General features: G+C 37.2%; 1 protein-coding gene across 1 annotated transcript in view; it reads right to left on the bottom strand.

Moving 5' to 3' along the window:
• TBC1D5 (TBC1 domain family member 5) overlaps positions 1–27,965 on the bottom strand; it is a 411,864-nt gene that overhangs the window by 342,459 nt on the left and 41,440 nt on the right. The window lies entirely within an intron of this gene.

A 27,965-nucleotide genomic window follows, 5' to 3' on the forward strand; every position in this document is an offset into this window, starting at 1 on the left:
TGATTATATAAATTATCATGAGTATTTTCCTTCCCATAAAAAAGTCTATATTATCACTTCTAATGGATCCCTGGTATTCTTTATATAGCTATAACAATTGATGTAACCAATTCCTTATTAGCAAACAATTAGGATGCTTTTAGTTCCCCAACACTATGAATAGCCTCACAATGGATATCTTCCAGTAATATCTCTGTGCTGTATCCATGATTATTTCCTTAGGATAAAATCCTATAAGCATAATTGCTGGACCAAAATGTTTATTTTTAAAAAATAAGATTTTAAGATAAGTTTTGCCAAATTATGCTCTAGAAAGATTTGTATATAATAGAACAATTCATTTCCCCTGGACCCTCATCAACAGTGGGAAGCAGTAATTCCTTTGTCATATGCTACATATATTTTTCTCAGAGTGTGTCTGTCTTCAAATTACCTATAGTTTTTGTGGAGATAGTAACTTCTTCATTTTTATGTAGCCAAATATATCTGTATCTTCTTTATGGATTCTGCCTCTGGTATTACACTTCCAAAGGCAAGATTATATAAATAACCACCTGTGTCTTCTCATTTTTTGAAGGTTTTCCTCCTCAATTCTCATTTCTATAAATAATTCTAATTTTTTTTAGAAATTAAATTGTTTTTGAACTTCCAAGCTACACTAACTACTTATAATATTTTTATGTCTATAAAGTACAAATGAGAATTAGTACTTCCCAAATCAGAATCTTCCAAATAATAGACTGAGTTTGCTACTTTTCATCCAAAATAATGTAAGTAACATAATCTTTTAAATTTTAAGAGCAGGGGGGACAGGAAGAGGAAATGTGTAATGCTAAATTGGAAAAGCAAGTCCAACCAAAATGGGTATGTAATTTTAAAGGATATAGTCTCCACTTATGGAGGAAAATACCAGAGAAGCCCATGAACACACAAATCCTGGACCAGTCTTTTCCTATCACAAAATGCTCCTTTATCCTGTTTACTTAATTTCTAAAACTCTCATTTCATAAAAGCACTCTTGAACACTTTCTCATTTTTATCAGAACCCTCCAACTCTCACCCACCCTCACTCTTAGATCAGATGTTAACATCCTTTCCCCCTCAGCTTATGGTTAAAACAAAAGAAGCAGAGGGTTAGGCTAAATCAACACTTGGGAAAGCAGAACTTTTGCTGCCAACATAGTAAGAATTTCTAAAGCCATAAATCCTAAATCCGTAAAGCTAAACCATTGTCAGTTCTTGTTTCTTATGTGTACAAATCAATTAACATATATGGAGCACTAACTATACAGAAGGAACTCTGGGGAATATAATCTAGTAGAGCAGCGGTCCCCAACCTTCTTGGCACCAGGGACTGGTTTTGTGGAAGACAATTTTTCCACAGAACGGGGGGGGGTGGGGTGGGGTGGGGGGTGGGGTCGGGGGGATGGTGTTGGGATGATTCAAGCACATTACATTTATTGTGCGCTTTATTTCTGTTATTATTACATTGTAATATATAATGAAATAATTATACAACTCAGCATAATGCAGAATCAGTGGGAGCCCTGAGCTTGTCTTCACTTACCACTCACTGATAGGGTTTTGATACGAGTCTACAAGCAATTGATTTATTATGGTCTCTGTGCAGTCAAACCTCTCTGCTAATGATAATCTGTATTTGCAGCCGCTCCCCAGCGCTAGCATCACTGTCTCAGCTCTACCTCTGATCACCAGGCATTAGATTCTCATAAGGAATGTGCAACCTAGATCCCTTGCACGTGCAGTTCACAGTAAGGTTCCCGCTCCTATGAGAATCTAACGCTGCCACTGATCTGACAGGAGGTGGAGCTCAGGTGGTAATGTGAGTGATGGGGAGCGGCTGTAAATACAGATGAAGCTTCACTCACTTGTCCGCTGCTCACCTCCTGCCGTGCAGCCCAGTTGCTAACAGGCCACGGACTGCTGCTGGTCCATGGCCTGGGGGTTGGGGGCCCCTGTGGTAGAGGAGAGCAAAATGTAGATAAGCAATTATATTATAAAATAGAATCTGATACATTCTGCTGATCAAATGAATGAGCAGGTTAAAAAATAAAGTCCTCTACTATGGAGAAGAAAGGCTCACCAAATGCCAACACCTAATGGGGTCAGGCAAAAAGCATTATTAATTACAGTTAACATCTATTAAGTAGTGAATATATGACAAAAACTACTCTAATCACTTCACATATACTCAACATTTCATCCTCCCAACAACTCAATGACGTATCTTCACCATCATTTGCATTTTACCAAAGAGAAAACTGAGGTACAGAGAGATGAAGCAATTTGCTTACAGTCGCACAACTAGGAAGTGTTGAACAGCCAGACTGCGAACACATCCTATCTGGCTCCAAAGCTCACCCTCTACTCAGTACTACACTTGGCTCCTGTTAAGTCAATGAGACAGACAAGAGAGGCATAAAACAAGGGGGTCTAAGAGGACCGGGTCTGTGAATTATTGGAACATCCATTTCTCTGCTTCAACATTTTCAAGAAAAACTGGAAATCCAGAATTTTATGTGAAATCTCTTTACTTGTAAGTGTTGGCAAATAATAAAAAAAGAAAGAAAGAAAGAAAGAAAGAAAGAAACTGTGTGGAACTGATTAAACACATGTCAAAACTGTATTTGACCATGGACAACTATTTTAATGTAAAATTCATATTCTCTATACACTTTGTCATACTCTTTAAAAATACAAGGGTAAACATTTGAAATGAGTATTGCAAGTTAACTGCCAGACTTCCTTAAAATTTCTTTAATATCCTATACTATGTTTTCATATCATTTCTCATTTTTATAGTATATACTTCTGTTAGACTTCATATACCTAAAATATATAAATAAGGGGATGTTATATATTTTAAACTCTATGAGAAATAGACAAACAACAAGGAAACTGATATCAAAGTGTATTTCAAAAAGGAACATCAGAAGAAAAAAAAACCCTCTCTATGGCTAAAATAAAATACAACATGACGATGTTCAAGTATTCACTCAAGATGCTCAAAGAGACTTAAGGTCTCTTAAACTCCTTAGAGAAAGTTAATTTAAGTTCAAGTCATTCACTGATTTTAGCTTTAATAATAATTCTTTAGAAATTGAGATGTCTGTGGTAACACCCAATAAACAGAATACAAAGTTTACCAAACATACCAGTCTACAACCATTCTAGAGAATCAGGCATCTACTATATGCTAATTAATCATGCCTATAGGTTGAAACTGAGTCACTGAAATGCTTTTATTGTCAAATAAAGCAAACCTGCTGAATAGTAATAATGAGTTATTTTCAAGAAATACAATGAAGAAAAAGTTGGGACAATATCCTTAATTTTCTTTTAATCGTAGATTTAAATAACAATCTAGTTCAGAAGTAACTTATTAAGTAGGCGCTGTTTTGTTTTTTTTTGTTGTTGTTTTAAATACAAAGGGCTATTTTTGCTTTTTAGAAAATAAAGAATATTTAACTTTGTTGGTTACTGCTACTGTGATTACCTTATAAAATCACAATACAACGTTGCTTTCAAATATGAAGTAATTTTTCCAATTTGTGTTCTGTGACTATAACAACAACCAAAAATAAAGCAGAATAGCAAAGGTTTTTAAACAAATGTATCTATATTTGTTTTAATCACTATTTTGAATAAATTTTGTATCTATGAATATCAGACTATAAGAAAATATTTAATAAAAATTCAAATACTTAAGGGAATTTTTTGTGGTCTGAAGATTTTAAGATAACCCATATAAAAGTCAAAATGGTATAAACATTTTGAAACTCACAGTGGACCACTGCATCTTATGTTTGTATACTTGCTATGCCTTAATCTTCTCTACACAGAAGCTAGACATATATGTAGAAAAATATATATAATGACCAAAAATATGTATCTTAGTAAATGACTACTCAAATCCATAATTGATGGAGTTCAGTTTTCTTAAATAATGCCAAGTTGTCCCTAGAATTTCTCTGACTGACAAAAATGGTAAAGAATTTTCAAAAATAAAGGCAATCTTATTTTTTCTAATTCAGAAAGCACAGCAATATACCTTATAAGACCTGAGAAAGGAGATATCCCTTCTTTGCTACGCTTACTATAAATAACAAAGTTCCTACTGCACATGAACTCAACATTCACAAAACTCAAAACTGGTTGTGCAGCGTGGTTTTACTGCCATCCTGGTCACAGGAACTGACACATTAGGCTGAAAGTGCCATTTAAAATCCCAGACTAATCTTAGGACAGTTGTAGTGGCTTCACATATCTAGTTCTTGCAGTATTAAATCTTAAGATAAAAGTGATCTGTCTGAAAGAAGGGAAGTCTTGTGAAAATAGTATTTAATGAAAGGGTAGGAGTTCAGCACTAAAGCTTGGAAGACAGTCTTAAAGTATGTTAATTAAATTTCAGAATAATCTATTTTCCATGTAAACTGAAGCAACACAAGCAGTCTGTAAGTGAAAATTTCAAATTATTAGCATGATACAGACAAAACAAAAGGTTAGCTGAATAAAATTTCTCACTTTTAAAATGGCATCATATAAACAAAACCTCTAGAAAAATAGTTTATTCCCACTGAATCTGAAGTTCTACGTATTTCAGCTTATATTCATTCTATCACTGTTTCTATTACATAGGCATAGAATTAGCATTCTGAATTGTGTCTTCTAAAGACATCCGTATTCAGAAAAGCTCATATAAGCATACTCCATTCATTTATATTCTTGCCTGATGGTAAACTTAGAAGTCAAACACTGAAGTTACAGAGTAATATTACTTTACATAAAGATATCTCCTGTAAGAAAAGCATATCAAAGAGCTTAAATGAACTATTTTCAGAGCACAATTATAAAAGGGGGAGAGCATACAGCATGAATGACTGTTACAGGTAGTATGCATTCACCATGATGGGTATGTAACCTAAAATATGACATCTTGCCTACAAAAGCAAGAAACTGATAGAAGCTAGATTTCTTGTAATTAAGAGAGTAATGGACCATTACCTGTAGAATTGGCAAAAAACAAAAAAACAAAAACTTTTATTTAGAAATATTGGTAGCTAGAGGTAAATTTGATGGTCAGGAATAATGATGTTTTAAAGTCTTAAGTTACAAGGGAGAGAAGGAGGTAGAAAAGGAGCAAGGAAGAAAGAAAAAGAAATGAGAAAGAAAACAAAGACAAAGGATGAAGTTCCATTTTTAAATTCTGTCAATCTTGAATGCAAGAGTGCTACACTGGACTTTAAATAAGTTAATTAAGTATTAAAATCAATCATCTGAAAGTCTTAATATTTAATATTGGTTAGATTGTATATCAAAGTAGTTTTATTATTTATTTACTCTAAACCTTTCCAGAATACTTCATCTGACAACAGGGGGTCTGTTTCTCACAAGATAAATGCATTTACAATGCCAAATAAATTATATATAAAAGCGTTTGTCTTAATACACGTCATTCAATATTAAAAATCACCCATTGGTAAAATCCTGAAACCCTAATGCATTTTTACCAACCACACAATTGTATTATTCAAGTGCTGTCTATTAAATACCTCAGTGTAGGTACAGGACTACAATGAGGGTCTACACACTGAGAACAATGATCAAAAGAAAATTAACACAGATTTAATCCTTATAATTAACAGGCTATTAGAACAAGAATTTTAGGGTAAACAATCCACTATAAATATACCAGATTCACAAACGATACACACAATCAGAAACATGCAGAAGATACGAAAGGTTCACAGGTGGTCTTAAATATTTTATATTACAAAATAGGAATATATTTGGCCTTTCAATATCCAAATGCTATAAAGTAATAGAACGTGGCAGTTGTGACCATATAAACAAGAGGAAATTGAGCATTATAAAGAGCTAAAGTGGCCTGACAAAAAGCTCTCCAGCATGTACGCTCATGTGGTTTCAGAGTTCTCTTGAATACATGCTCACAAAGCAAAGACTGAGAAAGCAGCTCAGCCTAGTAACCAAGCGTTTCGTTTATTATAGCCTTCCATTGCTATTGCCGTATTTTATATGTATAGACACCGCCTCTAGCCTTTACGCTATTCGGTCAGCTTTTCATAAAATCAAGAGAACTACAACAATTAGGAGTTCAGGAAGAATGAGCAGAAAAGAAAATGAAAAGAGAAAACAGTCACAGTAACTTGGTCAATTACGTTAAACTGATGATGATGCTAAGAACAAGGAAAAGAAATAAATGGCCACTCTTCGCATAACCATCACATCAAATCAAACATTTTGGTCAAAAAACAAACAAAAAACATCCCCTTGGGGGCTTCCCTGGTGGCGCAGTGGTTGAGAGTCCGCCTGCCGATGCAGGGGACACGGGTTCGTGTCCCAGTCCAGGAGGATCCCACATGCTGCGGAGCGGCTGGGCCCGTGAGCCATGGCCGCTGAGCCTGCGCGTCCGGAGCCTGTGCTCCGCAACGGGAGAGGCCAAGACAGTGAGAGGTCCGTGTACCGGGAAAAAAAAAAAAAAAAAAAAAAAAAAATCCCCTTGGTGCAAGCCTGGGGAGGCCTGAGTTGTATCCAGAAGCCTATGAGCAACTGTGAGGAGACTCGTCTGAAAGTCCGTGGGGATCTTATATTTATCCCTTGGCTATTAGTAAGTGGTAGGGCTGCGAAACCCAAAGAAACGTTACTAAAAACAGTACTTTTAATTAAACAATAGCAAAAACATAGCATTTATTGGGAAGCAGGCACTGTTTACGCATTTCAACCTTATAATTCCTCTGTGTGGCAGACACTCTTCATTATCCCCTTTTATGATTAGGCAACCACAGAGAAGTTAGAGAACTTAGAGTCACAGAGCTGTTAGTGGCAAAACCACCTCAGGATTTATAGGATGAAAAGTTTTCTTTATTGTTACGTTAAATATAATGCACAGGCAGACCTTGGAGATACTGCGGGTTCGGTTCCAGACCACGGCAATAAAGCAAGTATCGCAATAGAGTCACTGGAATATTTTGGTTTCCCAGTGAATTGGAAAGTTATGTTTATGCTATACTGCACTCTATTATGTGTGCAATAGCATGTCTAAAAAATGTACATACCTTAATTTAAAATACTTTATTGCTAAAATATGTTAATTATCAGCTGACAACGCAGGGTTGCCACAAACCCTCAAATTTGTTAAAAAACACCACGATCTGCAAAACACAATAAAACGAGGTATGCTTGTAAGGCAAAGCATTCTAGTTTACTTTTCTCCCATACAAGCTTTGCAAAATCTAGGATTAAAAGTTCATAGGCCCTTTATATTTACAAGGTATATGTGCCCTCCCAAATCACCATCTGAGAATAAATGCGTATCTAGAAAGAAAAAAAATAACAAGTAAGCTATGGATGCAGACATAGTTTATATATGCCTCAGCAAAATTATAATTTATGAGTAAGCCACATGACCTTTGGAGTCACTATCAAACAGCCAAAACTGTGAATTACTTAAATCCCGCAATGCTATGATTCGTATTACACCAATCACTGCAGTTCCAAGTAGCATCACTGAGGGGAGGCCAGCTGCTCAGAGGCATCACCTGATCCTCTCTAACCAAAGTAGCCTACACAAAAACATCTATACTTTCCTCCCTCCGCAGTTTTATTCATACCTCTTCCCCTCCTGATGAGGCCTTTCCCATTCACTTTTCTAAATCCCAGACATAATTTGAACACCCATCTTTTCCTCTGTGGACCAATGCCAGAAGTCGTTTCTCCCTGCTCCTCCATAGCAGCATTTCCCTCATGTGATGGACCACAGGAGCCTGCCTGTAGGACAATATTAAGCAATAAATGCTAGTAGTTAGAATATGAAGAACTACGTTTGTTCTAAATACATTTTGGTCAATAGCATTAGTACAGATTTTTCTTACAGAGAGAAGGTATGTAATTGAAGACTTCAGTAGAAAGTAAAAATTTTTTTTTTTTTTTTTTTGCGGTACACGGGCCTCTCACTGTTGTGGCCTCTCCCGCTGCGAAGCACAGGCTCCGGACGCGCAGGCTCAGCAGCCACGGCTCACGGGCCCAGCCGCTCCACGGCACGTGGGATCCTCCCGGACCGGGGCACGAACCCGCGTCCCCTGCATCGGCAGGCGGACTCTCAACCACTGCGCCACCAGGGAAGCCCAGTAAAAAATTTTTATTCAAGTTTTTGCTTCCCCTCTGTAGTGTGACCACTCCTAACCCCCTAATTGTTGATTCATCTCTCACTGACACTCTGGCAATACCTCCCCCTAACTGGTCTCCCAGCTTACATTCTTCCTTGCTGCTGTCAACAGTGTTGATTGCCTTTCCGACAAAATTCAAATTTTGTTCCGGTCCAAGTGCTCCTGGAGAGATACCCAGGGGGGTAGTTATAATTGGTCTAAGCCAATCATGATGGTCCCATTTCCTGTGTCAGATTGGTTGGGATGAGCCGTTTGATGTGAATGGAAGTTGCCCAAGGGCTTCTAGAGGTTTTTCTCTCAGTTACAAAGACTCTTAATAGCAGTGGATTAACCAACCTAGATTCACCCTACCTCTAGCCATCTTGCTATAAGCAGTAACAGAATCCTTACTGTATAACCCAACTGAGATTTCCTGTTACTGCCAGATTTCACAGCCTAGCATACCCACCTCCTACAGTCCATTACCACACAACATCCAATGCGATTTTTTTCCACTGTAAACTGTTTCCCAACGTACTTAGCATAAAATCCAAACTCTTGTTAAGAGGCCCTGGATCCAGACCCACGCCTAACCCTCTGACCCCACTCTCCCCTCGGTCGGGATGCTCTGGCCACACAGGACTTCTTTCTATTCCTTAAACAAAAATCCAGCTCGGGGGGCTTCCCTGGTGGCGCAGTGGTTGAGAGTCCGCCTGCCGATGCAGGGGACGCCGGTTCGTGCCCCGGTCCAGGAAGATCCCACATGCCGCGGAGCGGCTGGGCCCGTGAGCCATGGCCGCTGAGCGTGTGCGTCCGGAGCCTGTGCTCCGCAACGGGAGAGGCCACAACAGTGGGAGGCCCGCGTACAGCAAAAAAAAAAAAAAAAATCCAGCTCAGTGCCACTTTAGGTCTTCGCACAACCCCATTTCCTCTGCTGGGACGCTCTGCCCCTTAATATCCTTCAGTTATCTGCTCACATTCAGGGCAGCGCAGAAAGCTTTTCCTGGAGCGTATCTAATCCACTGGCAAATCTTGCTGGTTCTACCTTCCAAACAAAATCAAGCATTAGGCCGTTCTGTACCACAACCACCCTGACCCAGGTCACTGCCAGCCCCGGCTCGGACTATTTAATTTCCCTGTAAAACGGCTCCCTGTTTCCAACCTGGCTGGTCATCTACGGTCCATCGACCCACAGCAGCCTGTGTGATCCATCTCAGATTTTAACTCAGCTCGTGCCTCACCTCTGCTCAAAGCTTTCCACTGGCTTGTCATCTCACTCAGAAGGAAACAAAAAGGCTTCACCGGACTCCCCAGGATCTTGCCCCCAGCACTGCTTCTTCTGAGCTTTTACCCTACAGCTCCCCTGCCCCTGCTACTCAGGCTCTCCAGGCCTAATGGCCTCTTGGCAGCTCCTCACACGTGCTAGGCAAGTTCTTGCTGCCGGGGGCCTTTGTATAATACTTTCCTCAGTTCCTAAACACTTCCGTGAGGTATCCATCCTCAGAGATGGCTCTCCCACACTGCCTTTCAAAGTCCAGGTTCAACCGTCACCTCATTTGTTAGGTGACCCATGATCACAGGGCCACACTCGGCACACACCCTCCCTTACTCTTCATCCCATTACCCAGCTTTACTTATAATATGTATCACTACCTCACACAGTACAAACTTACTGGTGTTTTGTTTAGCGTCCATCACCCCCTGTGATAAATTCTATGAATGCAAAGGCTTTACCTATTTTATTCACTTCTGTATCTCCCGTACCTGGAAGGTACCCTTATTTTTTTTATTATGGCATTCCTGATGACAGTTTGGACAAATCCAATAAAGTACAATGAGAGAAACCTAATTTGAGTCCCAGTTAGTTATCAATTTAAATCAGTTTTTCAAGAATTCCTAGGTTCATGTTAGGGATGTATATTAGCACAAAATACATGAAAGAGATTAGAATTAAAGATATTTGAGAAGACAGATCCCATAAAACGGACTAGAGATTAGGAAGATCCTCTAATAAGATTTACTCTAAAGAATCAAGGACCGGTCCCTCTAGGTGAGAGGTAGCAGGAGGCCCTGGGCTCTCTCTTGGGAGAGGCTGCAGCAGCTGAACAAACATTCGGTGCTGCTGCTCAGGACTCGCTCAGAAACACAGCATGGGAGAAGAGAGCCCAAGTTCCCTGTAGACCAACAGGTTCTCAGACACCCCCCAAACCCGCCCCCCGCCCCCGCCCACACAGACACACACACACACACACACACACACTCTTCTGCCACCTGCACTCACCACACTCTACAGTGGCCAAACTGCTCCCTTTTAACGTTGCCCATTGGTTAGAAATGCTCCACGGAAGCCAGGGAAGACGAAAGACGGCAAGAAATCCGCACATTTTACCCAACCTGTGATCCGTGCTCTGTGAGTCAAGCCCAACCACTTACTGAAAAAATAACCCATGTCTTGTTCAGGGCTGGAACCAGAAGGTTAGCGGCTCAATATACTAGTACAGTGGGTGAGAACTGGCATAAGTCCTTGCATTTCTACTGTAAATGCTTAGATTTTGAGAAATTTCTGAGAAACTAGCAACATATGCAAGCTTTACGAAGTTAGCCGTCCCACAAACAAACAATAAAAGGACCATGCACAGGCCAATGATGAGAATATGTCATAAACCCATGACTGTGATTAATCAAATTAATGAAGTTCCCGACAAAAGTTAACCACTGGAATTTCTAAGTTTCCTTATGTAAATTACCAAAACAAACAAAGAAAAAAGGAATAGTATTTCAATGACAAAAGTAGAGTTTGAAAGTATTTTAGAATAACATCTGGTTTACATTTGACATCAAGTAGATGATAGCTTGTGGCTAATCTTTTAAGCCAATTTTATTAAAAATACACAAACACAAAGAAGGTATGCTATACAACTAACTCTGTATCTCCTCTTGTTTTGAAAGATTTTTTTCCTTTTATTTCAATTATCTCAATTATCTTTCTCTTCAGAAGAAATTAAATTCTAGCTAAAAGATGTTTTTTCTATTTGTTAATTTCATGTAAGACCTGTCTCATGACTAACATGAGAATTAAATAAGATCACGTGTGGGAACACATACCAAACACTGTAGTGGAACCAAGGTTCTGCGTTGTAGTTTACTGACAATAATAATCAGTATTAACATTTTTTATATAAGATAGCAGCAGATGTATGATTAACTACATCTTTTTAAGGTTATATTGATACTTCTAGTAAGTAAAAGTGGTGCAGACTGCAAGTAGAGAGCAAGAATTACCTGGAAGAGGGAGGCAGGGAAACATCCTGTGGGAGGGCTCAGCGGAGACGCAGGACGTGCACGTTCCATTCAGAGTCCTGAGGAGTCAGGCTCAGTAAGTAAGTGGAGACTACATGTATAAGGCTTGACTTACAGACCACACTAAGATCCTGGGCTGTTTCCTAAGGACAGTGGAAGCTACTGAATAACTTTAGGTAAAGAGGACAGAACGCGGGCTGTGGCTTCTCCACATTTACTCTTTCTTCAGCTATACAAAACTGCATCCCTCAAAACTTCCATACATATGGCTCCTCTGTCTGGCATTACTTTCCTCGCCCTCTTTGCTTAACCAACTGCTACCTGTCCTTAAGATTCAGCTCAAAAGTCACCTTCCCCCACCTTGCTTCAGACACCCATTTACCCTGTGTACAACTCCACACTAAAGTGAACCATTCTTCAGTATAATGGTTGGTTTTCCACTAACCTCTACTCTTTCTAAGGAGAGAGGACGTGTTTTATTCATCTACACTCCAAGGTACGAATATACAAGCACTTGCAAAGATCATTATTCAATGGATCAACAAAACCCAAGACACGATTTAGTATAATTCCCAGATATGAGGACTAATTGAATTATACTTGCTCCTATGCATAAGCATACAAATTGAAATGACTTAAAAGGGCCTCACAGTATGTCGTAGGAACAAATACTGTCTTAAATTACACTGAGCTACAAGAGCTGAGCTATGCCCCATACTGTTTAATATGACCTAAAACACTCATTTAACAAATACATGTTGAATACCTACTAGGGGCCAAGTACCACAGCACTGTTCCTCATAAGAAACGCAAATTCAATAAGCAGTGAGCTTAATTCTATATACTACTTGGTGAAAATTACCACTGTGATACTGTATGTTACAATAGCACTGAAATGTAACACTCACTTCCAACCATAACTCTGGACATTCTCACATCAGATAACAAACTAGATTACTCAGAATGTTTCCTTTTCCACAAAATCAAAAACCTTTTTGAAATGTCAGCCTTGAACATCATAAAATTATACGGAATGATGAGGAACCAAGCCTATAGTGCATATAAATATGAGAGCATATTAGACTGCATTTAATTACCAGTTCAAACAACAACCTGATCTAACCTTTGACAGGTAAAATAAATATTCTGAATAATTTAACTAAAGCAAACATTTGCTGTTAATGCTGCTAATTATAGTAAGAGCTGGAAAGAGAAGGGGAAGAGAGATGACGAAAGGAAGAGAAGGGGAGATGGAATTTTTTTAATTAAGGTTGAGATCTGCAACTATTCTTTGAAACATGAATTTTTTCAATGAATTCAATTCGCATAAAAGGGCAAACTCAGTTGAGCAAAGTTGCTTTATGAACACTCAGATAAAGTAACATTTACAGCTGATTAGAGAGCCCACTCTTTCAGCCAGTAAAAATCACTAGACTACCATGGGGAGGGGAAAACTAGGTACAGATGAATTAGGGTATAACTGCCCCCCCTTTCATTCAAGGGGCTCAAAGTTTAGTGAGAAAAAAGCTGAGGAAATAGGTTGCCAGCCTTAGCATTAATTAATCAATTGAAATAATAAAAATAAAAATACAGATGCCCAGTTTAATCTGAATTTTAGAAAAACAACAAAAGCAATATTTGGAACATGCTTAAATTAAATCTATTCATTACTTATCTGATTGTGCATCCTGTATTTTATCTGACAACCCTACAAGTAGATAAATGAAGACAAGTATTTATGGGAAAATATGTGGTATATCCACTGTAGGAGCTCCAGGATTAAATGAGACCAGAACTCTCAAAAGGTGAGATCCCCAAAGAACTCACCCTCAGGCAGGAAAGAGTTGTTTTTCCAGAGCTGCTATCTGATTGCTAATGGGAAAGATCAAAATATACTGCAAAAATGGACAGCTCCAGCCCACCAGAACTTGTTTTTCAATTGTCCTAAGAAAAGGGGCTATAAAAAAAATACAATAAACAAATGAACAAACAAATGTCTTAATGGAAATCATCAGCTACTAAATGGCAGAAAAATGAAACATCCTGACAAAAATCCAGGAGCCACCGAGGACCCTCCTGAGTGGAAAGAGTACAGGACTAATATTGAGATGATTATCTTTACCCCTGAGAGAGGTGCATTTAGAAATTAAAAAATCCAAAGAAAATTGGACTTTGTTAATTTGTTGAGACCACTCTTATTCAAATATATAATCTTCTCATTTGTGTATTATAAATGTTAACTATGATTGATACTGCACAAGAATCTAAGGTATGATAAGCTCTTAGCGTAGCCTTAAATTTAAAATAGTTACTCAATAACGTGTAATGTGAAGACAAGTTATACTCCATATGAAAACTGCCAATTTAACTGATTAGTGACTTCAAAAGGGACTACCCTATTTTCTCGTGTAGTCTAAGCTTCCACATGAGAACCAAGAAGCCTCAATATGAACATGAAAATGTTTCAGTTATAGTAGAAGATCATCATTATTAATAGAGGCAAGAAAAACTCCAATTCCCCAACTTGATGACATATAAATATATACAGATTTTATATAATTGATAACAGAAAATGGCAATCATTTAAAATATTAAAACTTACCATAAAATAATGAATATGACTTGAGGGTTTCTCTCAGAATCTTTGATATCCAGGTTGACTGTAATTGTTTCATCTTTACCCAAAAGATATGTATGCATGTAACTTCTGTATGTGTTCTAACACCAAAACCATTTAGATGTCCATGTAAAAACACTGATATATATGCGTAGCTTAAAAATGTAAACATTATAGGCTCTCAAAATAAGAATTAAAATATTTAGGTTTCACTTTTATGGGAGGGTAAGTTTCAAGCACTGACAAAGGGGAAGATGGATAAAGCAGAAAGGGCTAATTATAAAGACAGAAGACAATACATAGCACTCACGTAATATCTTGATGTCACAAACGCTGTGACTATACTAAAAAAAGTTTCAAGACATTAATGCACACTAAAAAACAAATTAATTCCATGAACTCCATATAGAGCCAATGAAGGCCTGAAAGCGTTTACCAAAGGGTACAACTAACAAAACTGTATAAATACACAGATAGTGATGTGGGTACACAGGGACTACAGAGGAGCTACACAAATCCTATCCCAATCACCAGAGAACTTCACCAGCAAAAATAGATACCTCTTCTTCCTATGTATATATGCTTTAGGCAGAAGCACGCTAGCTCCAAAATTTCATTGAATACCACAAAAAAATGTTTAAAAATACATTAAATTAGATATGTATAATTCCTGCCATACCGATTTAAATGAAATCATTGTATAATTTTTAAGACTTTGATAATTTGCTCCTAAACTTCAGTAAACAATTTAAAAGTAGATGACAAACTTCACGCCATGCTTTCCTATTTGTAAAACAATGACACAGTCATTTGGAATTACAATGTGCTATTTATATACTGAACAAGATATATAGATATCTGAAGGCCCTGAAAACTGTGTCAGGCCTGGAAATTTTGTCCTAGTTTCTAATTAGTTTCTAATAAACAGGATCAAGCACTTTAAGTGCTATTATTACAAGTAATTTTTTCCTATAAAAATAGAGGCTTTCAAAACCAAATAATTTCCCCCCACGAGCCCAAATATACTTACATGTGTACATTTTTACACAGTCTTCCTTAGCAAAGAAATGTTTTTATGCTATAACTTTTAAAACTATAAAGGTATATTTTAAATTTCCAGGATTTTAAATCCTACAAAATCAAGTAAAAGATTAAGATGGCCAATTACTCTTAATACAGTAGGAAGATTCTGTTGAAGTTGTGTAAAGCTCTAAGTTTTTAACCAAATATTTGAGAAAGGTCACTACTTATTTAAATGTGGTAACTTAATATAAGTACTCAAAGCAGTAAATTTACAGAGTTTAATTATAAAATACACTTGTATGGCCTATTCTCTTTCTCACATTCAGAAACTAATACTTTGCTTTCTAATATAATATGTGTTATTTATATATAGCATGTACATCCCTTGGAACACCAGCATTATTCCTTACAAAATTTTTCTAGGGATTTACTGACAGAGAGCCTTAGCACCAAAAAAGAAAAAAAAGTATGAAAACGTTACAACTAGAATTTAATATTGGACATGGTGAGTGAAATTCTTGATGTATTTCTTTAAACCGTCTCATTTCAAAAATAATTTTATTAAGTACACTATAGAATTTTGTGCAAAACAGCAATGTGAGCCCACATGGCAGGGCACATACACGTATCTATAGTTAAATAAGCAACCAAATATAAAAATGGATCATAAAAACGATTTTCATTAGAAGCATGTGAACACAAAACTAAATTTTGAGATATACTTTAACGTTTAATGTAATCTTATTTTGAGGACAAACCTAGTAATTTTACTAGATTTTAAAACCTCTAAACTGAATTTTTTTTTTTTTTTTTTTTTTTTTTTTTTTTTTTCTGGTGGTACGCGGGCCTCTCACTGTTGTGGCCTCTCCCATTGCGGAGCACAGGCTCCGGACGCGCAGGCTCAGCGGCCATGGCTCACGGGCCCAGCTGTTCCGCGGCATGTGGGATCTTCCCAGACCGGGGCACGAATCTGTGTCCCCTGCATTGGCAGGTGGACTCTCAACCATTGCGCCACCAGGGAAGCCCTGAACTGAAATTTTAAAAGTGAAATTGCTGGATTAAATCCTTTGCCCATCGCTAACTCTAATAAAATATTGTCAAACTCCTATCCAAAGTCACTGTTCCAAATTACATGTTGATGTGGGAGAGTCCCTAGTTCCTACCATGAGCTGTTTCACTTTTTGTCAGTCTGAATGGTATGAAATGGTATCTCATTGTGGTTTTAATGAGCATCTCCTTGACTACTTGATTGAAAATATTTTTATTTATTAGGGTTCTCTAGAGAAACAGAACCAATAGGAGACCAATAGAGTACTTCATACTATATAAAATAGTATATATTTATGTAAAATAGTATATATTTATATAAAGATAGAGAGAGAGAGATATTTATTATAAAGAAATTGGCTCTCATGATTATGGAACCTGGAAAGTTCAATCATTAAAATGGGCAAGCAGGCTGGAGATTCAGAAGAGGCAATGTTCTAGCCTCTCAGACAGGAGGAGACAATGTTCTGGTTTAAAGGCAGGAAGAGATGATGATGTATATGAAGTCCAAGTCATTGCACTGTAGAATTCCTCTTGCTTGGGGGAAAGGTCGGCCTTTTGTGCTATTCAGGCCTTCAACTGATTAGATGAGGCCCACCCACATTGTGGGGGCCAATCTGCTTCCTACCCGTTTAAATATTAATTTCATCCAAAACACCCTCACTGCAATACCCACAATAATGTCTGAGCAAATACCTGGGCAGCCCATGGCCCAGTCAAGGTGACAAATAAAATGAACCATTCATATCTGTTTACTGGCCATTTGAGTCTCCTTTTCTGAGTGCTGACAGTTCATAGCTTTTGCCCAATTCTCAACTGGGCTGTCTTTTGCTTAATGATTTATAGAACTTTTTAAAAAATCATGGATATACAATAATTCTAATACAGTATTGAAAAACAAAAGTATAATGCACATTATATTATTATTCAGGTATACTTTAAATGGTTCCCATATGGTGAATTATATTGCAGGATCCATTCTGGAAAAAACTGATTTAAAGAAAACCACATTTTCCCTGTGCACATATGGTACAATGAACAACAGATTATGCTCCTGAACAAGAAAGAAACAGAAATAATTACGATAATACTTTCCTCAATGTCTTTCTCTGTGTTAAGAAATGTTTGCAGAACTGATGATTATTAATATTTAACTGAATGCTTACCAAACTCCAGACACCATGCTTTATGTTATTATGCCATTCAACCTCCTCAGCAGTCTTATCAGAAAGGTGGCATTATTATCCCTATTTTGTACAGGTGGATATTGAGGCTCCCAGGTTAAGGACCTCAGCCCAAGGTCACACACCGAGTGGCTGTGACATGAATTCAGATTTTTAGAAATTCATTAATAACAAACAAACAAAAAAATTCATCGCAAGATGTCCCTCCTGGCTTCGCACTATGTACAGTGGCACTGGGAAAGGAACCTAAGGGAATAAAGAAGGAAAAGAGACAACATCCTTGCTATCTTGACACTAACAATCTGTCAGGAGGTAGAATATGGAAAATATACAGACCTGGTAATAAAAGACAGAATGTCATAGCAAAGGAGCTATATTAAAAGAGCTCTGACCCTAAAAGGTCAAGGGATAATTACAAGGGACTAAATAGACTTCATGGAGAAAGCGAACTTATCTAGGACAGGCTCTGAAGGAAGAGCAACATTTTGACTGGCACAGATGGGCAGAGAGAGCTGAGCAGAGGTCAACTCAAGAAAGATTGTTCCAAAGGCAGCAAAATGAACAGCAAAATAGTAAATGCCTAGGTTTGCAAAAGGGAAATCTGTGATGAGAAAAAGGCAGCTGCAGAACAGACACATAATATTATAGCACACAAAATGCAAATTATTAACAACAAAGCTTTATATATGAATAGCACTTTACGAAAACTTTCACATATACCGTGTGATCTCAACAGGAGTGACACTGTCCTTGAGGGGATGAAAATTGGTTATTGGGGTGGGGTGGGGGGAAATGTTAGATATTACAATGGCTTATGGCCCTCCAACAGGCCACAGTACATAAACAGACACGCAGTGCATCTGTGTACATCTGTGGTACTAAAACGTCACTGTGAAAGGAAGATGATTAGGGGGACATTTTTTTAAAGATTTTTTTTAGGGAAGCAGTAATGAAAAAAAGGTTGATCATCCCAACCATCTAGTGGGTAAGAAGGGTAACAGTCCTCTTTTCAAAAAGCACATGAGAAAAATAAAACTCAAAGAGTTAAATGAATGAATAAAGGAGAGCATCAGGTAGCTCACAGCAAAATGAAATGCTACTGTGTATAAGAATACTTTGGGGGGATGTGTGTGTGTGTGCAACATAAAATAATATGCAACCCCACTCATAATTAAAGAAATGTCAGCTAAAAAATCTAGATGTAATTCTCATCAAATTTGCCAAATAAAAAAAGGTGGATAATACCTAGTGTTGATAAGGATGTGGAGAAATATGCATTTTGATTTTGATTAACTTGATTATAGAAGCACAAATTTTTGAAAAGCAATCTGGCAACAACTATCAAAATTACAAATGCATATACCCTTTGGTTCAGCAATTCTGTGAGGAACTCTTCCTACTGACATACCCTCTAGCCAAATCCATGCAGAAAGAGGTTGACTGTAACAGCCAAAAACTATAAACAACCTAAATATCCATCAATAAGGAACTGGTGTTATAAATTTTGGTAATCCGGAAATGGAATAACACAGAGGCAACAGAAGTGTAAATTCACTGATGTAAGAAATATACAAAGGATACTGAAATCTGCAAGTAGCAGAATATATATAGCATGACCCCCATTACTTTGTAAAAATATATAAATATAAGCTTGCTATGCATGAGGAAAGATTCTTCAGTTTAGAGCCCTGTGTATGCTTTAAAAAAATTAAACCATGAGGATATATCCTATAAGAAATATTTGCTTTTAAAAACATTAAAATGACTTGTTCAAGTTCATACGATTAGGAAGCAGAGCTATTAATAAAATTCTATTCTTTCGACTCATAATCCACTTTATATTTCATATTCTATTACTTGATAAAGCTTACTACTGTTCAGAAAAATCCATTTGGTTAACTAAATATGGTAATGTCTGTGGTTGCAAAATGCCTACTGAAATATAAATACACCTAACAGGTTCTCAATACCTTTCATGACCTACCCATATCTATCTTTCTAATCTTCTTCATATCTTTTCATTCTCTAAAGATATCCAGTGTTTTCCTACCTCTCTCTATTTATTTGAGCAACTAGCCTTGGTCAAGGAAACCTATCCCAACCCATTCCTCTCTCTGAACCTTTTTTTTTTTTTTGTAACTCTTCTAATCTCATGGCTTAACAAAGAATAGATAGAAAATACTGTCAAATTAATGAATAAATATCCATCAGACCCGATCTCACTAATCACTTCTCGAAGTTCATCTCACATATTCCATTCTCTCTGAAATGTTTCCTAACTCCTTTTCATTCGATTTTAAACTGTTAAATTGAATAAATTCAGAAATTGGATCATGTAAAAGTCAGTCCCCTATTTATACTTCAAATGAGAAAAAAGTAAGTGAAACAGAAGGTTTCTTTCTTCTAAGAGAACGAAAGGGGAAGACGAGCCCAGAGAAGAGGGCCCAGACGGCACCAGCATCACCCTTTACCATTCCTGCAAAAGGAAGCCTCCAGCCTAACACTGTTGACACCAGGGACAGAGTCACAGTTTCTAGGCTCAAACTGAGAAAATGTCTTTACTAACTACCTAAACTTACGCAAGCTGGTTTAATGCCCTGTGCCTCAATACCCTCAATGTAAAAGTGGGAAGTACACATTTCACAGGTTTTGTGAGGATTAAACAAATATCCCTGAAGGACTTACACCTGAAACATTTGTAGTAAGCACTCAATAACTGTTAGCTATTATTGTTATTACCATCACTGTCACACTGTCACTGGTCTGGTGGATATATTTACTCAGCTAGGTGATCAGAAAAAGATCAAAAACAAGATGGTACTTAGGAGTTCAAAACCACAGATCCTTTGAGGGTCCCATTAGATTTGTTCACTACCTTACCCATTAAAATTAGATTTCATGTCATGTTTCCTCGATATGTCTCTTGAGGAAGGAAAGAAGGTGGTAAGCAGAAACTGGAGAAAGCAGGGGTGGCACAGGTGTAACATACATTCAACTGAATAAATACCTGTTGAATCCTCCCGCGTGCCAGACGCTCGGCTAGAAGATAATCATTTGGTGGTAAACAAGATAGTAAACGTCTCAAAGAATTAATATTCTAGGTGAAGGCAAATACTAAATCAAGGATAAAATATAGTTCACACGTCAAGTAGTGTCATGTGTTATGAAGAAAATGTAAAGAGCATGAGGACACAGAATGACAGGGCAGGACGGAGAGCTTATTTGAGAGCTGGGAGCTTATATAAGAAACTGTAGTCTTGGAAGGCCCCAACCAGAAAGTATATAATTTAATAGGAACAAGTGTACAAATACACACTTTATCTTCAGAATCAAAATACCAACCACCGGGGGTGGAAAGGGTTGATGGTTACAACTAAGCTCAGCAGCAGCAGCAAGGTAACTAGAGCTCATTTCTCTCTCTGGAGGAAGTGATCATAATTTAGATTAAAGGAACGCGAAAGGAAGTACAATATTTTACAAGGAATAAGCATGGGAATTAACCCTTCCCCTCACAGCCTCTTCATTCTCTAGTTCCCCAAGGCACTCGTGCATATTTCAATATTAGGCATAAAATATTATCCATCAGCCAAGGCTTTTACCTGGAATACTTGTATTTGCTTGGAAACTAAGTGGACAAAAATCTCCTCCAATTATTTACCTAAGTTCAAAAACATTCTCAATTTCTTTCACGAGGAAAACTCATTTTTTACATTCCAATAATACATAAATCTGTTTTTTCCTTACAATTCAAAGATAAAATATTTAAGACAGAGCACTAGCTTATTTGACCTATTAATGCCAATATGTAAAGAAAGCAAAAATATTGAAGCCTGAAACCGAATTTAAAAGTATAAATATCATTGAGTAAATCCAAGACCTTGAGTTGTTTTTGAGTAAAGGACAACCATCGAAGGTCAGGAGCTCCCAGCCCAGTGTCTGGCATATCCAGTCCTAATAAGAGGGAACTAAGGGAGAGGATGAGCCCATGAATGAGCTGGAAAAGAAAATTCTGGCACCAACTCACCCAATCTCCGCTTCATGGGGCACAAAGGCAGAGCAAAATCTGAGTCTCTTCTTTCATTGATTAAAAATATTGCCCTTCCTAAAACCAATTTTAGTCAGAAACTGCTAATGGTAAGTATGAATTGGATAAATTTATTAATAGAGTCAGTATAAAAGAGAGTTTGCGAATTGTCTAATACGCCATTAGGCCCTTAATGATTATCAGCCCTCTGAGCTGTGGAGGTAAATGACAAAAGAAAGTTTAGTCAGCTCTAGAAATTCTTCTAGATTTTGGTTTCATGTAGTATTATGCTTCTGTTATTGTACTTTTTTTTCCAGAACAATTTATAAAGCAGATAAATCTGTAAATCTAGGAACTCACTGTATGTCTGTTTCTCTCTTTCTCTGCTCCCCCCACCCCCATACAGACACACACACACACACACACACACCCTCTTCATTTTACTTCACAGTGAAGTACCTTCATGAAATGGAACTTCTAAAATATACTATCTTCTACCTACATAACCAAGATCAACATTATATTTCCTTAAACCCGTGGCGAAGTTCTCTACGGCAATGGCGAGGGGAAGTAGATAGGAGTTAGTATACAGACTCTCTTCCCTAAAGAAATAGAACAACAAAGTAAAAGACGGAAATGAGGGCTGCCCATTCTAGAATTAGTACAACCGCACAGAATTAAATAGCTTACTTTAGAAGTTTTCCATCTTTCAGGATACTAAAGCATTATTTCTAACACATTAGGTGAAGAAATTTAATGACTGATGCAAAAATCTTAAAACTACTCAAAAATGTCCATATTCTCTTCATTAATGGAAAACCAGTCTGATGCATAAAAGATACCTCTTAGGATAGAAGCATGTCTCCTATCTAAACAGTATTAAATGTACATGGATATAGGTCAAAGGATAAGGAAAATTTAACTAGAACAGAAAATCTGATTCAGATTCAAATTAACATCTTCCCCTTACCTCCTCCTTCTGGCACTACTTGCAAAACCTGTACCAACAAACTATCACTTCATTATCTTCCCACAAGACACTGGTTTTCTCTAACACTTCCCGATGCTTCTAAGATAGCATATCTGACATAACACCTCCACTTCTGTCCCACACTTAACAAGATAAAGAAAAGGAAGAAAGAGAGTAGACAACGTTGGTGTTAAAAGTGCGAGAACACAACCCTTCGTGAACATTCAAATTAACTATAGAGCTCAAACCATTTTCACTATTGTCCCATATAGGCATCTGCCATGTTCTGAGTTTTCCCTTTAAAGTACTTAATACACTGTAGGCTCATTCACTCTGTGTTAACTGATGGCAATCATTAACTAATGGTAGGAGAACCAGTCCCATTTAAACTAAAATAGTACTAAACTAAAGCACAGTAATTAAAAACCCCATGGTGGTTGTTTTAATGATTTTTGTTTAATCAAAGTTGAGTAATCAAACGCGGTCTTTGAAAAAGGCTATTTTTATTTTTTTACCTAAATAGGATCCCTCAAAGAGGGAGTAAATGGTAAGTCTTCAATTCAACTACCCAGTATCAAACTGTGTAACAACATAGTGTTTAAGCTTTCTTCAGTGCTAGTATTAAAATGAAGATGTAACTGATTAGCTCTGCCTGCTTTGTAATAATACCCAGAATCATGTGTAGTGATCTACATGCAAAAACATGCAAGATTTTCAGGGCTGAGCCACGAATTAAACCTAGAGATTAGGAAGTGCACGTATTTCTCTCCAACCAAATCCACTCACAAGGCTGTCTCCCAACAGGTTTATTTCAGTGCTTCTCAGTGTCTGTGTACCTGGGGACAAGCGTTCAGAGGGCAGGAACAGGCCCATACACTGTGCTTTCACGGCCCCGAGCACAGCTACATTTACACATGATGCTTACTAAATCCTGGTGGAAAGGCATTTGACAATACAATTGCTGAAAAATTCAATGTTCACCCTGCATGTGAAATCTTGTGCCTTGTACCTTATGATTTCAGCAGTGCCATGTGTGCTGTGATAGTTAAGGGCCTGTCAGTGTTTCCATTATAAACTCTGGTTTTCAGAGGTTTGTATCTTGGCCTATAAAAATAGATTCCGGTCTGTAACTTGGCATAGAAAGTACTGGTATCAGCCCAAGAGAACATTTTTTGTTCCAACGATTAAAATAAAAATCTGTTTAGTAGTTTTAAGTTAAGAGAGTGTTAAAAAAAAGGGGGGGGAGTATAGAATGTTTTTAAAAACACACAAAAAACCCAATGCTCTGGTGTCTCACTCACTGCTTCATTTTAGATTTTGAAATGATTAACACAATATAAACCAATGATACTGCATAAATGAAAAGCCTAAAAAGGGTTTTAATTAAAAACATTATGGTCTGGGACTTCCCTGGTGGCACAGTGGTTAAGAATCTGCCCGCCAATGCAGAGGTCACAGGTTTGATCTCTGGTCCGGGAAGATATCACATGCCGCGGAGCAACTAAGCCCGTGCGCCACAACTACTGAGCTCCTGCACTCTAAAGCCCACGAGCCACAACTACTGAGCCCGCGTGCCACAAGTACTGAAGCCTGCGCGCCTAGAGCCCGTGCTCCACAACAAGAGAAGCCACCGCAATGAGGAGCCAGCACACCGCAACGAAGAGTAGCCCCCGTTCTCTGCAGCTAGAGAAAGCCCGCACCCAGCAATGAAGACCCAACACAGCCAAAAATAAAATAAATAAATAAATAAATAAATTTATTTTAAAAATTAAAAATAAAAAAATAAAATAAAAGCATTATGGTGGATACCAAAAAAAATCATAAATTTTTAACAATTACATATGTAGGATTTCAAATAATCCTCACATTTAAAGACTGTCCAAGTACTCACTGACAGTAAACCAACACTATTTCAAAGATATGTTTTTCCAGATATGTAAAAATTACTTTTTAATGAATCACTAAAATGTAGATTTACTTCACATTAGTGGAAACAAATCTTCAATTCTGTCTTCAGTTTATGCAGCAAGAAATTTCTAAAACAAATTATAACTTAAATGTAAGAAACTCTGAAGTAGTCTTACATACTGTTTATTAAAACTTTAAGTTTTGTGGAGTTTTGTTTTTTAGCTTAACATAGATGTTTCCTTCAAAAACATAATGCTGTTATATAACACTGTTGCATCTTTCAAAAACACATTTTTGAAGCAATAACTTATATCTGTTAAAGGGGGTATAAATTGGTACAACTGCCATGGAGGGTAACTTGGAAACAGCCATCAATTATATGTGTGTATACACACACACACACACACACACACACACACACACACACACACACTCTCTCTCTCTCTCTTTGTCCTTGAAATTACATTCTTATGAAATTATGCTATGAATATACCTGTATATATGTGAAATTATAGATATAACTTAAACACACAATAATATTCCTCACAGAATTTTTACGATAGCAAAATGTTGAAACCAACCTGAATGTCCATCAATTGGGGACTTGTTCAATAAGTTATATTGTACATGCATACAGTGGTATTACCATCTAGCTATTAAAAAGGAATAAAGAAGAAAAAAACATACAAAAGAACGATGTACTGACACAGAAAGACTTCCAAGTTATAATAAGCGAAAACAGCAAGGTCCTATGTTACTATCTGTAGAAGGAGAAAAAGAAGAGGGAAGAATTATATATATATATTTAGAGAGAGAGAGAGTTTTATGTGCTTTTGTAAACATAAAGCATTTCAAAAAAGATACACAATAAACCAACAACAGAGATTAATGTTTTCCACAAAAATACTGTAATAATTTTGGGTGGCATTCCTAATCAAAGTCTCAGTATCAAATAATATAAGGAAAATCATAGGAGAAAGAAAAAATAACTCTAAGCTTGTATAATTACTGAAAACATTACAATTAGGTATTATACCTACATTCAGCCCAGTGGTTCTCAAATGTTGGTGTACACCAGAATCACCCAAGGTCTCAGTGAAACAGAGTCCTGGACTCCACCCTCAGAATTTCTGATCAATAGATAAATCTGAGCTGCTGGTCCAGGGACCATGCTTCTAGAGAATCTGTTCTAGGTAAATGACTACCTGTTCAAAATTGTACAAAAAAACCCACCTGGTACAACATTATAATCTAGTTATTACCAATAATATTTCAATACTAATGCTTGTTTTCTTAAAACAAGAAGTCTGTGTGGTGAGGGTGGATGATGATTTAGATTATTCTAAACAAGGTGAAATAAAAGGGGAATTTAGTTCTATTGTACTTTTGAGACTTAGCCTTCCATCTCCATTTCTGCCACTAGATGGAAACCAGTACAATGATTAGCTGTCAATTTGCAGAAATAAATTGAAAAATATTAAAATAAATTGAGGTGAAAATTACGTCGCATGGTATTAATTACAAAGGGACCTATAGCTGTGGGTCCCTATACTGACATATTTCTTTTTTGTTTATGACTATATTTATTTTTTGATTAACTGTATGTGTCATTAGCCATTGGCCTGTAAACCGTATCAACTTCAAATAGAGGTGCTACGGGTTGATTTATGACCCCTCAACATTACATGTTTAAGTCCTAATCCCCAGTGCCTCAGAGCGTGACCTTATTTGGAGACACAGCATTATGGGGGAAAGTTAAAATGTCATTATCAAGGTGGGCCCTCATGCAATATGACTGGAGTTCTTACCGAAAGAGGAAACTTAGCCACATACAGAGGGAAGATGATGTGAAGACACAGGGAGAAGATGGACATCTACAGTCCCAGGAGAGAGGCCTGGAACAGATCCTTCTCCAGAGTGCTCAGTAGGAACCAACCCTGCTAACTCCCTGACCTCAGAATTCTAGCCTCCAGAACCATGAGGTAATACATTTCTGTTGTTTCAGCCACTCCGTTTGTGATACTTTGTTATGGTAGCCCTAGCAAACCAATACAAGACCTTTCTGTTTACCTTTTTTCACTTTAAAAGGTTGAATGACTACCGTAAGCAACACCTTGTGTCAAAATGCTGAGATCACAAAAATGAGTAATATTTGCCCTCAAGGAGCTTACCGTCTAATGGTTTATTACTTAAGAAGACATGAATGTTCACTATTCATTAATAGTGAATATTCATTAAGATTTCAACAGTGTTTTCAGAGTTTATTGATGCTTGATTCAATGAGACACCAACAAAAAGAGACACCAGCACTGAATACTACTTTGTTTCTTTTGTCAGCCACAGAACTGTGTCAACTTTCTAACTGGTCTCTCCAACCCAGTGTATACATTAGTGCCAGTGCCCTTCCAGCCAGCATCCTTCATGCAATTTCCCTGATCAAAATGTTTCAATAAATATCTTAAAAGAACATTCGCTTTTTCCCATTTCAAGTTCTAGTCAGTCATACCTCTCAATAGATGTACGTAACGTCAAACTAATTACTTAAAACCGTTGATTTAGTCTGCACCTAAAAACCTGAAATGGCTTTAAAAGAAGAAGCAATTATTTATAATGAACAGAAGGGGTAGTAATAAAGTATCATGTAAGACACTTGTGTGTAACTATTCCCGTTCAAATAATCTCTCACAAAGTTCCAACAAAGGATTATCTCCAATTTTGAAGTAGTGAGGGTACAATGTGACAGTTGTTCTTGATTTGTGGATGCTTCATAAAGTACCCACGGCTATCATGGAAATCCTATCTCTAGATTCCAAAAGCTGTATGTAAACTTCTCCTGGAGCTTGTAGCTTACATAACCTGCATTTTATATTGTGCACTGGGGCTTACAAACAGCTTCAATTACAAATGAAAACTTAACTTTGAATTTCTTGCCATTTTATTATCAAATGTCTCAACAACTGAATTAACAATTATACATATAGTTATCCATTTGTTTTAGCTTTATAAAAACGAACAGCATTCAACTGCCAGAGAAAAAATAATTGTTAGTACTAAATTTTCTCTAGCATTTCTCCTCCCTTCTCCTGTCCTCTCAACAGAGTTCACATACATGGTTTAGGAATCCAACCAGGCTGCTGATAAACCTCAATTATGTTACAAGTAAATATATTCACTAAGTAAATAAATTTCACACGTTCAAAAATTATTAAAGACTATTTCTTGGCCTCTTTATACATACCACTCAAGTGCCACTATTTCTTTTAGGCCACAGAGAGAACATCTCTTATTAGTCCTACAATTAAATGATTCAGCAACCCGCCACACTATCTTTGCCTTTTAACAGTTCCAAACAGTAGCAGATCTAGGTGTAATCAACAGCAGCAGGGGGCTTTGGGAAGCAAAACAAAACAAAAACAGTAGGAATCTTTACTAGAATACAGTAATTGATACAAGGGAACATTATAGGCTATTTTAATCCAAGTTAGTCTAAGATATTAGAGTCTGATTTTATCATCAGAAGTCAAATAAGCAGGGCAACTTTTGAATATCTGAACACAGAACAAATTTCAAACAGTTACTAAGGTTAAAATAAAAGGGGACTGTCTTCAAAATGAATCTTCTCAGTCTTGGAAGGGTCACTACTTCTGTTTTGGTTATTTAGCACCCATTTAGCTGATAAATTAAAGCCCTCCTTACCTCCTACTGC

Source organism: Leucopleurus acutus (genome assembly GCF_964270905.1).
Source record: "Leucopleurus acutus genome assembly, chromosome: 5".
Classification (NCBI taxonomy): Eukaryota; Metazoa; Chordata; class Mammalia; order Artiodactyla; family Delphinidae; genus Leucopleurus; species Leucopleurus acutus.